The sequence below is a fragment of the Myodes glareolus genome, chromosome 5, assembly GCF_982192425.1.
Source record: "Myodes glareolus chromosome 5, mMyoGla1.1, whole genome shotgun sequence".
NCBI lineage: Eukaryota > Metazoa > Chordata > Mammalia > Rodentia > Cricetidae > Myodes > Myodes glareolus.
The window spans coordinates 56,968,779-56,982,128 of NC_142030.1; the positions used below are offsets into that span (position 1 = coordinate 56,968,779).

The following is a 13,350-nucleotide window of genomic DNA, read 5'->3' on the forward strand; positions in this document are numbered from 1 at the left end:
ACACTTAGAAAGTTGTTATGTTGGGCCGCTGTTATTCAAAGACCAGAAAATGGCTGTTAAAAACTCACCACTTCCTAGGTTCCTGACTACTGGTTGATGTCCTAGCATCTCTCTCCATTCCCAGAGAAAAGGTTATCTAGGCTACTTTCTGACCCTCTCACCTCTTCCCCTTTCACCCAGGCATGTTCCCACCATCTAACACCATCAGGACCCAGATCTATATTCCTGTGGTGATATTTTGCTTGTAATCTAACAAATAAAGCTTGCCTGAAGATCAGAGTACAGAGCTAAGCCACTGGTTAGACAAAGAGGCCGGGCAGTGGTGGCACACACCTTCAATCCCAGCACTCTAGAAGAAGCAGACAGATCTCTGTGAGTTCAAGGCCACCCTGGGCTACACTAGATTGATACAGTCTCAAAGAGAAATAGAGCCAGGTGGTGGTGGCACACACCTTTAACCCAGTATTTGGGAGTCACACGCCTTTAATCCCAGCACTAGGGAGGTTGAGACAGGAAGGGATATGGTTGGATGGAAAGACAAAAGTAAAGCAGGAAGAAGCAGAGCTCCAGACATTCAGTCTGAGGATTCATAGAAACAGGAGCATGCCCCTTTTTGTTCTAAGGATTTTGTAGAGGTAAGAACTAGTGGCTGGCTGCTCAGGTTCTCTGATCTTTCAATTTTCACCCCCTAATACCTGTCTCTGGTTTTTATTATTAAGACCAACTAGAAATCGCGCAACATAATCACAGGGCATATATAACCCCTAAAGTTTGTTTTCTGTTTTTGTTTTGTTCTGTTTTGTTTTTTTAGCTTTTTGAGACAGGGTTTCTCCGCATACCCTTGGCTGTGCTGGAACTCACTTTGAAGACCAGACTGGCCTTGAACTCACAAAGATCCACCTGCCTCTGCCTCCTAGTGCTGAGATTAAAGGTGTGCACCACCACTGCCCGTAAAGAATTTTTAAAAGGCTTTTCTAAACTAGGCTCAGTAGCACATACCTATAGTCCCAGCACTTAGGAGCCTGAGGCAGGAGGATTCCAGGTTTGAGATTAGTGAGGCCCTTTCTCAAAAGACAATTTTTTGAAACAAACAAAATAATTATTCCCAAAGACCACAGCACACACACACAAATACAGTCAAGGCTATACGGCAACTGAAAGAGAAAACTCTCTCTAGGATCAAGCAAAGGTGAAAGGCTGCTGAATTCATAGCAGCCTACGCATTCAGCCAGTTATCTATTCAACCAATAATCACAGAGCATCCAACATAAGCCGAACTGTAGCCCAGCACTTGTAAATACTAAGAGACATAGCAAATTGTCTTACCCTCAGTGAACTACATCTCTTGATACCTGCAATTTTGTGCAGCATAAATTGTTCAGAGAAAAAAATCTGAGATTCAAAGAAGTTTAGTCATTTCAAGACTAAAAATCTCAGCCAGGGAAGATTTGATGTAAGGCAAAAAAAAAAGAACAACAACAAAAAAACCGGAGTGAGGGGTGTAGACTGAGCCATAAACTCAGGGAGCCAAGGTGTGACACATGTCACAAAAGAAGTACCCTTGCCTGATGGGTCATTGACAAAGGAAGGAGAGGACAGGAAGTGAGGAAGGGACATGTTGGGAGTGTGGAGGGGTGGGAAGGAGAAGTTGGAGGTGCATATGATCCAGATGTGCTTTTTACATGTATGAAATTACCAAAATATAAATAAAAGATATTCTTTTTAAGATGCCAAGGAGGCCATGTGTCTAGTGAGACCCCCAGCTCTGAGATCCGGTAGTTGTAGGCAAATTATTCAACTGTAATGGGGGTTAATAACCTTTCCTGCAAGAAGCTAGTGGGGAATCACTTAAGAAATAACATATGTAAAGTACTCCATGCAGTACCTGGCACTCAGTGAGTCAATAAAAGTGAGCTATGACATGTCAAACGCAGCAAGCCCCAAACCAAAATCATTACCTGTTCCTAAACTCATTTCTTCAGCACCTGTATTCTCCATCTGCAGCTTCCACCTACTCATCAGTCTCGATTCCATACCTCACACCTCCTCCCCCAGCAGACTGCACCATCATCCTCAGTTTCAGTTAAGTCTCCCTCATGCCCTCCTCTCCCTGCCCCCACCTTCACCCCTTTAAACCTTTAGCCCCCAGTGTTCCCCCTTATTTCATATCACAAGCATTATACTATCCCATCTCTGCATTACAACCATTTCCCCTTGCCCTTGCTTCCTGACCTTTACAGACACTCAATGCTAAACACAAACATCTAAAAATTCATAGCTAGAAAGCTCTTATGAGTTGAGAGCAACAACATTTGTCTTTGTGGGTCTGGCTCACCTCTATTCATCAACTGAAAGACATCCAGACTGATTCCATTTTTTGGTTCCTGCAAGCAGAGCAGCAATGAACATGGATGTACAAGGCATTTCTGTAGTAGGATATGGAACCATTTGAGTATATGCCCAGCAGGGGTATAGTTGGTTGTATGGTAGCTTTAATTTTAGCTTTTTTTAGAAGCCTACACATTGATTTCCATAGAGGTTACATCAATTTACACTTCCACCAGCATTAATAAGGGTTCATGTTCTCCACATCCTCATCTATGTTGTAAGCTAGGCTCAAACTCAGGAATCTGCCTGCTTCTGCCTCCAAGTGCTCTTATTTAAGATGTGAAGCATCACGTGTAGCCAATCATTGATCCCCATTTTATTAACTTCTTCCCTGGTTTTAACTTTTCTTTGTCTACTAGTTTGGAATTGTCTTGCTCGACTCTAGGAATTTAAATAAATAGATAAAATGAGATCTGTCATTTTTCTTTCCTTCCTCTTTCATTTTTGGTGGAGGGGGAGGGTGTCAAGACAGCATTCTCTGTGTCGGAAGCCCTGGCTGTCCTTGAATTCAGTCTTTAGACCAGGCTATCCTCGAACTCAGAGATCTACCTGCCCACACCTCTCAAGTACTGCAACTAAAGGAATGGTCCACCTCACTCAGCTTATCTCTGATTTCTTAATGCAAGTGCTTAGCATTATAAGCACTTCCTTCTTAGGCTGCTTTTGTTGTATCCAGAAGGATCTGGTATGTTTTGTTTTCATTTTCTTCTAGATGTTTTTACTCCTTTGAGTTCTTCATGACTCCATTCAGCATTCATTACTGTGTTGTTTAATGCAATGCCCAGGACTGTGTATGCTCTGGGGTTTCTCTTGCTGTTGATCTGTAGTCTTATCCCACCATGGTCAGAATACAAGAACTTATGTCTATTTTCCTGTATTTGTTAAGTCTTGCTTCATGTCCTAATGTAACCTATTTTAAAGAAAGTTCATGGACTGCTGAGAAAAATATGTATTCTACAGTGTTTGCATGGGACTTTCTGTAGATGTCTGTTGAGCCCATTTTATCTATGATATAATTTAACTCAGATATTTCCATTTTTTTTTTTTTTGTTCAGGTGACCTATCAGATGGTGGAAGTATTGAAACATCCACTTATTTTTCTGGGGTTAATCTCTGACCTTACATCTAGTAGTATTTGAGTTTGGGACATAAAGTCTTAGATAATAATGTCCTCTTGATGAATTTGCTCCCTTAATCAACATGAAGTGACTTTATCTTTTTTTCAGATACTAGCACAGTGACACCTACTTGTTTCATAGGTCCATTTGCTTGTTACAACGTTGTCTCTTCTACCACCCTAAGACAGTGTCTGACTTCAGTAGTGAGGCATGTTTCTTGCAGGCAGCAAACAGGTGGTTCCTGACTTCTTTCTACAATCTTCTAGCCTGTGCCTTTTGATGGGTGAACTGAGACTATTACTATTCAGAGTTATTATGAAAAGTTTTATACTGACACCCGCTATTTTGTTCATTTTTTGTGTGTGCCCCCCTCATCATTCTAGCATGATGTATTTCTTCCTGTGGCTTCATGGGTGGATTTGTTTATCTCTTCAGTCTGCAGGATCCTTTGAGTATCTTCTGTAGAACTTGGTGCTTATAAATTACTTAGACCTACTTTTATCAGAAAGTTATTTGTTCTTCCATTATGATATACAGCTTTATTGGTTATAGTATTCTAGACTGGCATTTGGTATTTTGTATCATTCCAAGTCCTTTATAGCTTTTAGTATTTCAGTTGAATAATTCAATGTTATTCCAATACTCCACTTTTATAAATGACTTGAAGCTTCCCTACTGTCCGTTTCAATATACTTTGTTTATTCTGTATATTTAGTGTTTAATTATAATATGATATAAAGTTCTTTTCTGGCATTGTCTGTGTAATGTCCTAAATGTCTCGTATATGGATTGACATCTCTTTTTCTAACTCTGAGAATGTTTTTTTTTTGTTATGATTCCTTTGCAAATCTTTTCTGTACCTTTAGAAAGAGGTCCTCCTTCTATGTTCATAACCTGTAAATTTACTCTTTCCAGGGTGTATCTCATATATCTTAATCTTAAAGTTCCCCCTGGTGACTAATTATCATTTTATCTTTGTCCTAGTGGGATGGCCAGTTCTCCACCTCATCTTCAAGCTCAGATAGCCTGTCTTCTCCTTGCCTCTGTAGATGAAACTTGCCACAGCTTTCTACTTGATGTACTGTGCTTTTTATCTCCAGCATTCCAGGGCGTTTTTCTTCAGTATTTCTATCTCTTTGCTGGAGTCTTCTTTCAACTAGCTCATCACGTTCCTTGTCTTGTCCAGCTGTCTGTGTCATTGCACATACTTACAATCTCTACTGTGAGTTCTCTGAGACTTCGTCTCACCGACTCTCACTAGATGCCATTCCTTTAAGGTTAATAATTTTTGGAAGGGTTCTGTGTCTTGTTCCCCCCCCCCATATTTCTCATGTTACTGTGTTGGTATTTATGCATCTGGTGTTATTTTGTTGCTTGGTTTATTTTTTATTCAGCTATATTCCTTCAGTTGAAGTATTTGCAATGTTCAGATGGGACTTGGATGAGCATATAATTGAGAAAATAATTTCTCCATCTAGGCACTCAGAGTATCTGGTGTAAGCTCTATGTTATTCTCTGTGTGGGAAATGAACTGAGAAAGCAACTGCAGCTGCTTGCTATGGCCTCTCTGCAAATGTTTAGTGGTCAGTGGATAAGAGTGCTCCCCTTGGCTTCAATATCTGCTAGAGGAGAAACAGCCAAGTGTGGAGTAGACCCAGATTTTAGTGAATGAGGTTAGAAAGGAAGGAAGTGTGGTGGGAAAGAGCAAGGATTTAGTAGTAGGTGGGCTTTGAAAAAAAAAAAAAACATAAATTAAGGTAGGTAAAACACCTGGGAGGGGAAAGTTGGGATGCTCTTAGGATCTACAGATCTTAGAAAGGGTTACACCGGTGGAAGATTGCAATTAAAAAAAAAGAGAGGCTAAGAACTGAAGAGGAAAAGACATAAGGACGGGAGAGAAGTACATAAGATGCGGCTGAAGAGAGAAGAACACATCACAGAAAACTGGGTGGAGAAACAACAATCCTAAAACCTAACTCAACAGTCTACAAAAAAAGAGCAAAAACTGCCATGAGGCTTGTATGCGAGCACGAAAACTAGAGAACAGAAAACAGGAAACAAAAGATACTTGTAGCGTGGATCGGAGTTGAAAGGCGAAGTTCTCAGACCCTCCCGACTCCCTCCCAAACAAGGTTCCATATACAGCTATGTGAAGTGGATAACCTGGAAACCCTTGATCTTGACAGCCTGTGCTCCTGGGGTTCTGATATATGGGGGAACAGAGGTTCTAAGTCCTTTCCTGATAGTTTCCTTGGACCCTTGAGCCTTCCTGTCTCCACTGTATTTTTGAGGCAGGGTCTCTCAGTAAACCTGGAGCTCACCTTCTCATGTAACCTGAAAATCCAGAAAGACTCCTGGATCTACCTGCTCCTGCCCCAATCTACTTTGTCTAGTGGCGAGGTTGCAAGTGTGCACCGCTGCAGCCAGCTCTCTCCATGGCCTTACAAGTGTGCACTACTGCAGTCAGCTCTCCCCCTGGCCCTCAAGATCTGAACTTAGATCCTCACACTTGTGCATCAGCACTTTACCATGAACCATCTTTACAGCCCTAACCCAACATTAGGAGATAAGCTTCCCTAATGGGGGGGGGGGAAGCTCAGATAAAGTTACTGGTGTGGGAGAATTATCTGTATTTTATTAATCATGTATTTTAATAAAACGCTGATTGGCCAGGCAGAAAGTATAGGCGGGTCAACCAGACAGGAAGTAGAGGCGGGGCAATGAGAACAGGAGAAGGCTAGGAAGGAGGAAGCTCATTCCTCCATTCCTGCCAAGACCACCGAAGAAGCAACTTGTAAGCTGACAGCCAAAAAAGGTATCAAGCCATATGGCTATCATAGATCAGAATAATGGGTTAATATAAACTACAAGAGTTAACAAGAAGCCTAAGCTAATGGGCCAATCAGTTTTATAACTTATGGAGATCTCTATGTGATTTTCTTGGGGACTTGCCAGCTGTAGGGTACCGGGTGGGACAGAAACCCCAACAAGCTGGTCCTTTGTGTTACAAGTTACTATCGTTATTTCCATTTTGTACTTGAGGAAAGTGAATTTTAAGTTAAGAAACTTTCTTAAGGATGCTAAGCTTTGAGAAACACTATGTGTATTAAACTCTCAAGTTTCAACTTTACACTATAATGCCTCTATGGGCCTGGGGAGACTCCCTTCTAATTTTACTGACTATCCCTCAGCACCCCTTCAGCAATGATTTGTTCTGCTTAAAACACTGCTACACGGCAGGTTACAGTTTGGGGCAATCTTGAAGAGCTTTGAAAGCCAGTTTGATGGGGGATTAGCCAAGGAGGAGTTTCTGAGCCTGAGAAAGCTCCATCAAGGAGGGTGGGAAGAAGACACTTAGGCCAGGGATGGGACAGGACAGCAGGCTAAGTGTGAGGGACAGAAGGGCTGAAGTGAGGGAGTGGGAGTGAGAAGGAAAGAAATGCTAGATGCGACAGACATTACCTCACCAGGGATACATACTCCCGAGGCTGGAATTCAGCTTAGTAATTCTGTTACTAGGGCAACAGTAAAAGAACCTATCTCAGCGAGAACCCAGCAGAGAGTGTTTGTGCACTAAAGTACAGAGGCTCCGAGCTGGGAAAATAGGTGGAAGCAAGTGGCCAAATAATGCAGCAGGAGGGACTGGGACTTCCTAGCACGTTTCCCTGGCCTTTGCTCTCTAAATCAGAGAGTAGAAACATGTGAAGCTGACTGGGTGGGAAGGCAGCCAGCAAGAACCATGAAGCAGAAACTGTTTAACCTCATGACCGATCACCAGTTAAATCCCTAATGCCTGGGCCGATCTAAGGACACCCAAAGTGGAGGTCAATTTCCCCATCTGCTATGGGAGCCCTCATGTAGAAAAGTTTCTTTGAGGGCATGCCTGGCAGCAGAGGCAAAATACTAGAAGTTGACCATTGGCTCTGTTTGCCTCCAATACACTATCGCTGGAACCTTTAATACCTTACAGGTCATCCCAGCCTCTTCAAGGAGGGTAGTATGGGAAAATCTATCCATGCAAGAGGAGTCCTGAGCACCAATTAAGATGCAGCTGATGCTCTGCTCTGTATACGGCCTCTGGTGGAATAAGCCTTCTTCCTATGGTCAGGGTAACCAGGGTGCTCTCCTGCCCATCAAAGGTATCAGGACAAGACAGCCTGGGCATCTGACTTCTCTTCCACAGACAGTGAGAAAAGAATAGCCCTTCAAAGACGTTAGGAAAATGGAGACATAAAGACTCTCACCAGACTCAAGCAAAATGAGCATTATCCTGTCTAGACTCCAGACCAGATGCACACCAAAGCCTAAACACAGAACCAGATAGAGGAAGTCCCATCTAACTTACACTGATCACACTTCTGCTCGACGTTCCTGCCTTTCCAAAAGTCTTTCTTGAAGAGTGCCAACAGAAAATATGAAGGGCTGGTTTGTTGTTTTGGTCCCCCTCTTGCGCGAGGATTTCACAAGCCTAAGTAGGGAATAGATCTCGCCTAAGGGCTACACAAAGGTTTGTTTTGCCTTAGGATTTCAGTTCCAAGTATTACTTTAGAGACAGGGTGGTGGGGCAGTCACCCTTGGTTCCAAAGAGATTCCTACCAGGGCACTTATGCACCATGTAGATAGACATCAGTTTTCCCACTGGACACAGCAGGTTCTAGATGATCCCGGAAGGAATTCTTCCCTATGGAGGGTGAGAGCTCTACGGGGAAACGGAATCACCCCAGACATCCACTGCTAAGCTTATTGTCATCTCTGAACTCCTTTCTCTCTCTCTCTTTTACACGTTTTTGGAGAGCTGGTGGGTGGGGGTTGAGATAGTATCTCACGTTACAGTTCAGGCTGACCTTAAACTAGCAGCAAACCTCCTGCTCCAGTCTCCTGAGTGCTGTGCTGTATACATGAACTGCCATGTCCAGCATACCGTTCCCGCTCTGAGTTAAACACATTGGTTTTCCTTTTAGTTTCTTTCCTACCGTTTACTGAATAGGGTCTCAAAGCTCGCCCTAAGAAGTTAACGGGAGCTAGGTGGGCCTGAAGATGTGGCTCAGTTGGTAGGGTGCTCACCTAGCATTCAGGAAGCCCTGGGCTCTTATCCCCAGCACATTAAACCCAGCACTTAGGAAATGGAGGAAGTGGAAGGATCAGAAGTTCAAGGCCATTCTCTGCTAGTTCAAGGTCAGCCTGAACTACAGAGGCTATGTCTCCAAAAACCAAACAGGGAAAAACATAAATAAATAAAGAGGGCTAGGAATCTCAGTGGAGAGTGCTTGCCTAGCACCATGTACTAGGTTAAATCTGTCACCACAAAAAAAAAAAACAACAAAAAAGAATGTCAAGGATAAACAACGCCATAGGCCTTCTGAAAGACAGAGAGCCCCAGCGTATAGTCACAATTAGAACCAGGGGCCTGATGGGTAGGTCAATTTATCCCACAGAATTCATGAAAAACCTAGTGCTGAGGGCACTTGTGAATGCTGTGGTTGGTGGTTAAGGCTTGTGTCTGGACCCTCCCAGACTCCAGTCTTGTTACATGTCTGCTGGGAAACTTTGCGTGTTAGCACTCCTTAGAGTCTCCTTTCATTTGTAAGGTGAGATTGCACCACAGGACTCTCTGGGTGGCTAGAAGATCATGTGCCTGTCGCTGGTAGATGGTAAAAAGCAATGTCCATCACCCTCTCACCAAAGGGGAGACTTCTACTCACAGAAAGAAGGAAGGGTGGTATGTGACAATTGTCTATATTCTGTCAATTATGTTTTAAATAAATGCTGATTGGCTAGTAGCCAGGCAGGAAGTATAGGCGGGACAACCAGACAGGAAATAGAGGCAGGTCAATGAGAACAGGAAAATTCTGGAAAGGAGGAAGCCCATTCCTCCCCAGTCCTTTCCAATCACAGAAGAAGGAAGATGTGATTGCCTCACTGAAAAAGGTACCAAGCCATGTGGCTAACACAGATAAGAATAATGGGTTAATATAAGTTATAAGAGTTAATAAAAAGCCTGAGCTAATAGGCCAATCAGTTTATCATTAATATAGACCTTTGTGTGATTTCTTTGGGGCTAAATGGCTGGGGGACCTGGTGGGAGGACAGAAACCAGGCAGGACAAAAACCCAGACAACAGAAGGGCGTACAACTCCCATCACAAAATAAAACCTTCTGTTTGGTTTTCAAGACAGGCTTTCTCTGCGTAGCCCTGGCTGTCCTGGAATTCACTCTGTAGACCAGGGTAGCCTCAAACTCAGAGACCCACCTGCCTCTGCTTCCAAAGTACTGGGATCAAAGGTGTATGTCCATCACCACCAAGATCAATAAAATATTCTCTCAAAGCTTACGTTACACAGGCATCTCCCACACTGAAATCTACAAGGCATCTGGAAAACCAAGCCATCTCTCCCTGACAGCTGCAAGTTACAACCTCACTTTTAAACCCATCTTAGGGTTTCTATTGTCTATGAAACAGCAAGACCATGACAAGTCTTGTAAAGGAAAACATTTAACTGGGTGGTTTGCAATTTCAGAGGTTTAGTGCATTATCATCACAGTAGGACATGGTGGCATGCAGGCAGTAATGGTGCTGGAGGAGGAGCTGAGAGTGGAGAAGGCAGCAGGAAGTGGTCTGAAACAATGGGTGTGGCTTGAGCATATATGAGACCTCAAAGCCTGCCTCCACAATGACACACTCCCTCCAACAAGACCACACCTACTCCAACAAAGCCGCACCTCCTAATAGTGTCACTCCTTATGAGTTTATGGGGGCCAATTCCATTCAGACTACCACAAGACCTAATAACATTAAATAATCCTAGTCATGGTACAAAGACCCATCTGTTCTGAGCTGGAAGTGGGATCCAATTCCTCCACTAAGTCTTATATGCAGTTACGAGACTTCCCTTTGGTCACCCCTGGATAATGAAATGCACAATATGGAGGAATCCTGAAAACAAAAGCTTTCCTGGGGAGCACAAGAAATTGGAGTGAGTTCCTCCAACTCTTAAGGGTCTAGTTTCCTGAGTAGGAACTCAAACAACTTTGAAGGAAAAGATAATGGTACTTTATACTAGCTGGTACTAAAAACAGACCATATATCTATACGTGTGTGTGTGTGTGTGCTATATATATATACATTGTGTGTATGTGTATTTATATATATATCAGTATATATACATATATACACATACATATACACATATGTATACACACACATGCACACATACACACACACTGATTTGGCCTGTGGGTCCTAGCCCTGCTCTTCCACCATGCTTTGGAACTTTTTTCTCTTTTCCACACTACCTTATTTGTTTGCACCTGCTTTTCTTGGCATTGCCCCATAGCCCCATGCCCACTGAGAAGACTTAAGAAGAGCTAGGCAAGATCAAAGTCTGGGGTGAATTGTATATCCTAAGTGGCTCTCATACCAAAATTTTACCTTCTTTAGATATGAACCTATGTTTAACTGCTAGGAAAGAAAAAGCAATGTATTGGCCTCTGTCCCACTGATTGATAACTCCATCTGAGCCCTCGGTTAAGCCCATTCACACTTTTAATAAAACGGCGTATCTATTCCCCATTGCTCTTTTCTTCTTAGGCAAACAAAAGTATGTCCACGTCAACTTCCCTTACCACCTGAAGTACGGCAGCTTCCTTCGCAGAATTCTCAGCAGTGAGCACATGAGAGCTGCTTACCTTGTGTAAGTGGTCTTAAGCATCAAGTGTCTGTCTTCTACTTTCATATCTGGGTCTAGCTGCAGCTTTAAACTTGTGAGGGCCTTTAGCAGCCTGTCTTGTAAGTCCTATACCCTTACTCCGAGAGAACCTCAGTGTCTCAGAGACACTACTTTGCCATGTGTCACCTGCCCTGTTGTCATGAGAGATGCTGCCTTTTAGTCCACAAGAGAGTCATTTGGAGGTTTTCTGGCCCCAGGAAGGGACCATTACGCTGGGAATTCTCCATCAGATAGAATTAAAAGTAGAACCCTGCCCACGACCACTCAGCTCACCTGACCCCTCACTGTCCTCCTGGAAGAATGGCCTAAAAGAAAGGTGGAGGACTAGTGAGGTGGCTCACCGGGTAAAGCTACTTGTCACCAAGACTGATGACCTGAGTTCAGTCACCAGGACCCAAAGAGTGGAAGAGAATTTCTGCAAGTTGTCCTCTGACTCCCGTGTGCACAATGTGACACACGTGTCTCCACACACATAGACACCACAAATATGCACATTGGTAAATCAGTGTAATTAAAAAGGTTCTCAGAAAAATAGAGTAGAAAGTCAAAACATTCTGAGCGCTTTGGAGGTCAGTCAGTGACCATCACGCATGCGAACGAAGTGGCCAGCACACATGGCCCACAGCTAATAAAGTGTCCCTAGGAGACCCCACCTGAGTAGCACACTGCATTGCAACTCCCAGAGGAAATGGCCACTTTGGAGATTAATCTCCTTCTATAGACTTTATGTTCTAAATTTATCTCACAAGCAATTTTCTAAGCTCAAGGGAGAGACTTGCTTATGTTTGTTTGTTTCTTAACAGAATTTATTTTAATTATAAAGAAAGGCTGGCTTCCCTATCAATTAAATCTTGTTTCAATTAGTACAACTATCATTTAGGTCATTACATTAAGTGTTTGAAATTTCTGCTCAAAGAAGGTCACTTTCAATTTAGTAAACATCCCTAAGTCATTGTGTTAATTCCCAGCCAGTCACCCAAGAAATGCTGAGTCAGTAAACAAAATCAAGCATTAGCTAACTAGCCATGAATCCACTTGACTTTATTAATTTCTCTCTTGGCAGAAATGCAAGAAAAGGAAGCAAACCTTCAGAGACATTCACGCATCATTCATTCAATAAATATTTATTATATGCCTAGTGCCAGGCACTATGTTAAACTAAATATAGATTTTATTGAGTTATTAATATTTCCACCTACATTATATATGAAGCTCTCTAAAGAGTACGATCCTATTTTCCGTAAGTGTATGATTTCAATTCCCAAGGTGCTGTCTCTTCACTTCTGGCCTCATGCTTCCCCTATGGAGTAGGTTACACATCCAAGAGAGAGCTTTCAGACCCCACGCCTCCAGAAACTCATGGAAGTGGCGCTAGAGATGTACTCACTGTGTTTAAAGTTCTCAGCAAATACAAGGAGTAAGGAATGATTCGTATCATCACATTCAGTTTTTGTTTTGGCTTTAAGTAGAGTGCCTTACAATTGTTTTTTTTTTTTTAAGTCTTTTCGAAATACTAATGTGTTTCTCTCTCTCTCTCTCTCTCTCTCTCTTTCTCTCTCTCTCTCTCTCTTTCTCTTTCTCTCTCTCTCCAAATGTAAACAAGGATGTATACATACAATCTAGAAATTAAATCTTTTTGTTTTGTTTTCGAGACAAGAGTTTCTCTGTGTAACAGCCCAGCTGTACTGGAACTCACTTTGTAGATCAGGTTGGCCCCAAACTCACTGAGATTCATCTGCCTCTGCCTCCCAAGTACTGAGATCAAAGGTATGTGCCACCACCACCCGGCTGAAATAACATCTTAGAGTCCCACTCTATCAGAGAAATTCCCATTGTTTTGTTACAAAAGAGGCAAACCCCTTTCCTATCTTCTAAAAGCAACTAGCACCCCTCAAAATTCAGAACCCATGAAAATATCCACTCTGAGAGTTGCTCATCAGAAAGGATGATGGGGCTTGAGGCATCCCAGGTCCTCCCTATGAGTTAGGGGCTCCAATCTAGTCAAATCCTCTCTGACATGTCTGTGAGGAGTTGGTATGAGCTCCAAACATGTACTGGCACACACACACACACACACACACACACACACACACACACACACGATACCCTCATGCCTG

General features: G+C 42.8%; 1 long non-coding RNA gene across 3 annotated transcripts in view; it reads right to left on the reverse strand.

Moving 5' to 3' along the window:
• The window catches only part of LOC125391892 (uncharacterized), a 36,213-nt gene that overhangs the window by 21,595 nt on the left and 1,268 nt on the right, over positions 1 to 13,350 (reverse strand). The gene's annotated exons all lie outside the window — the stretch shown is intronic.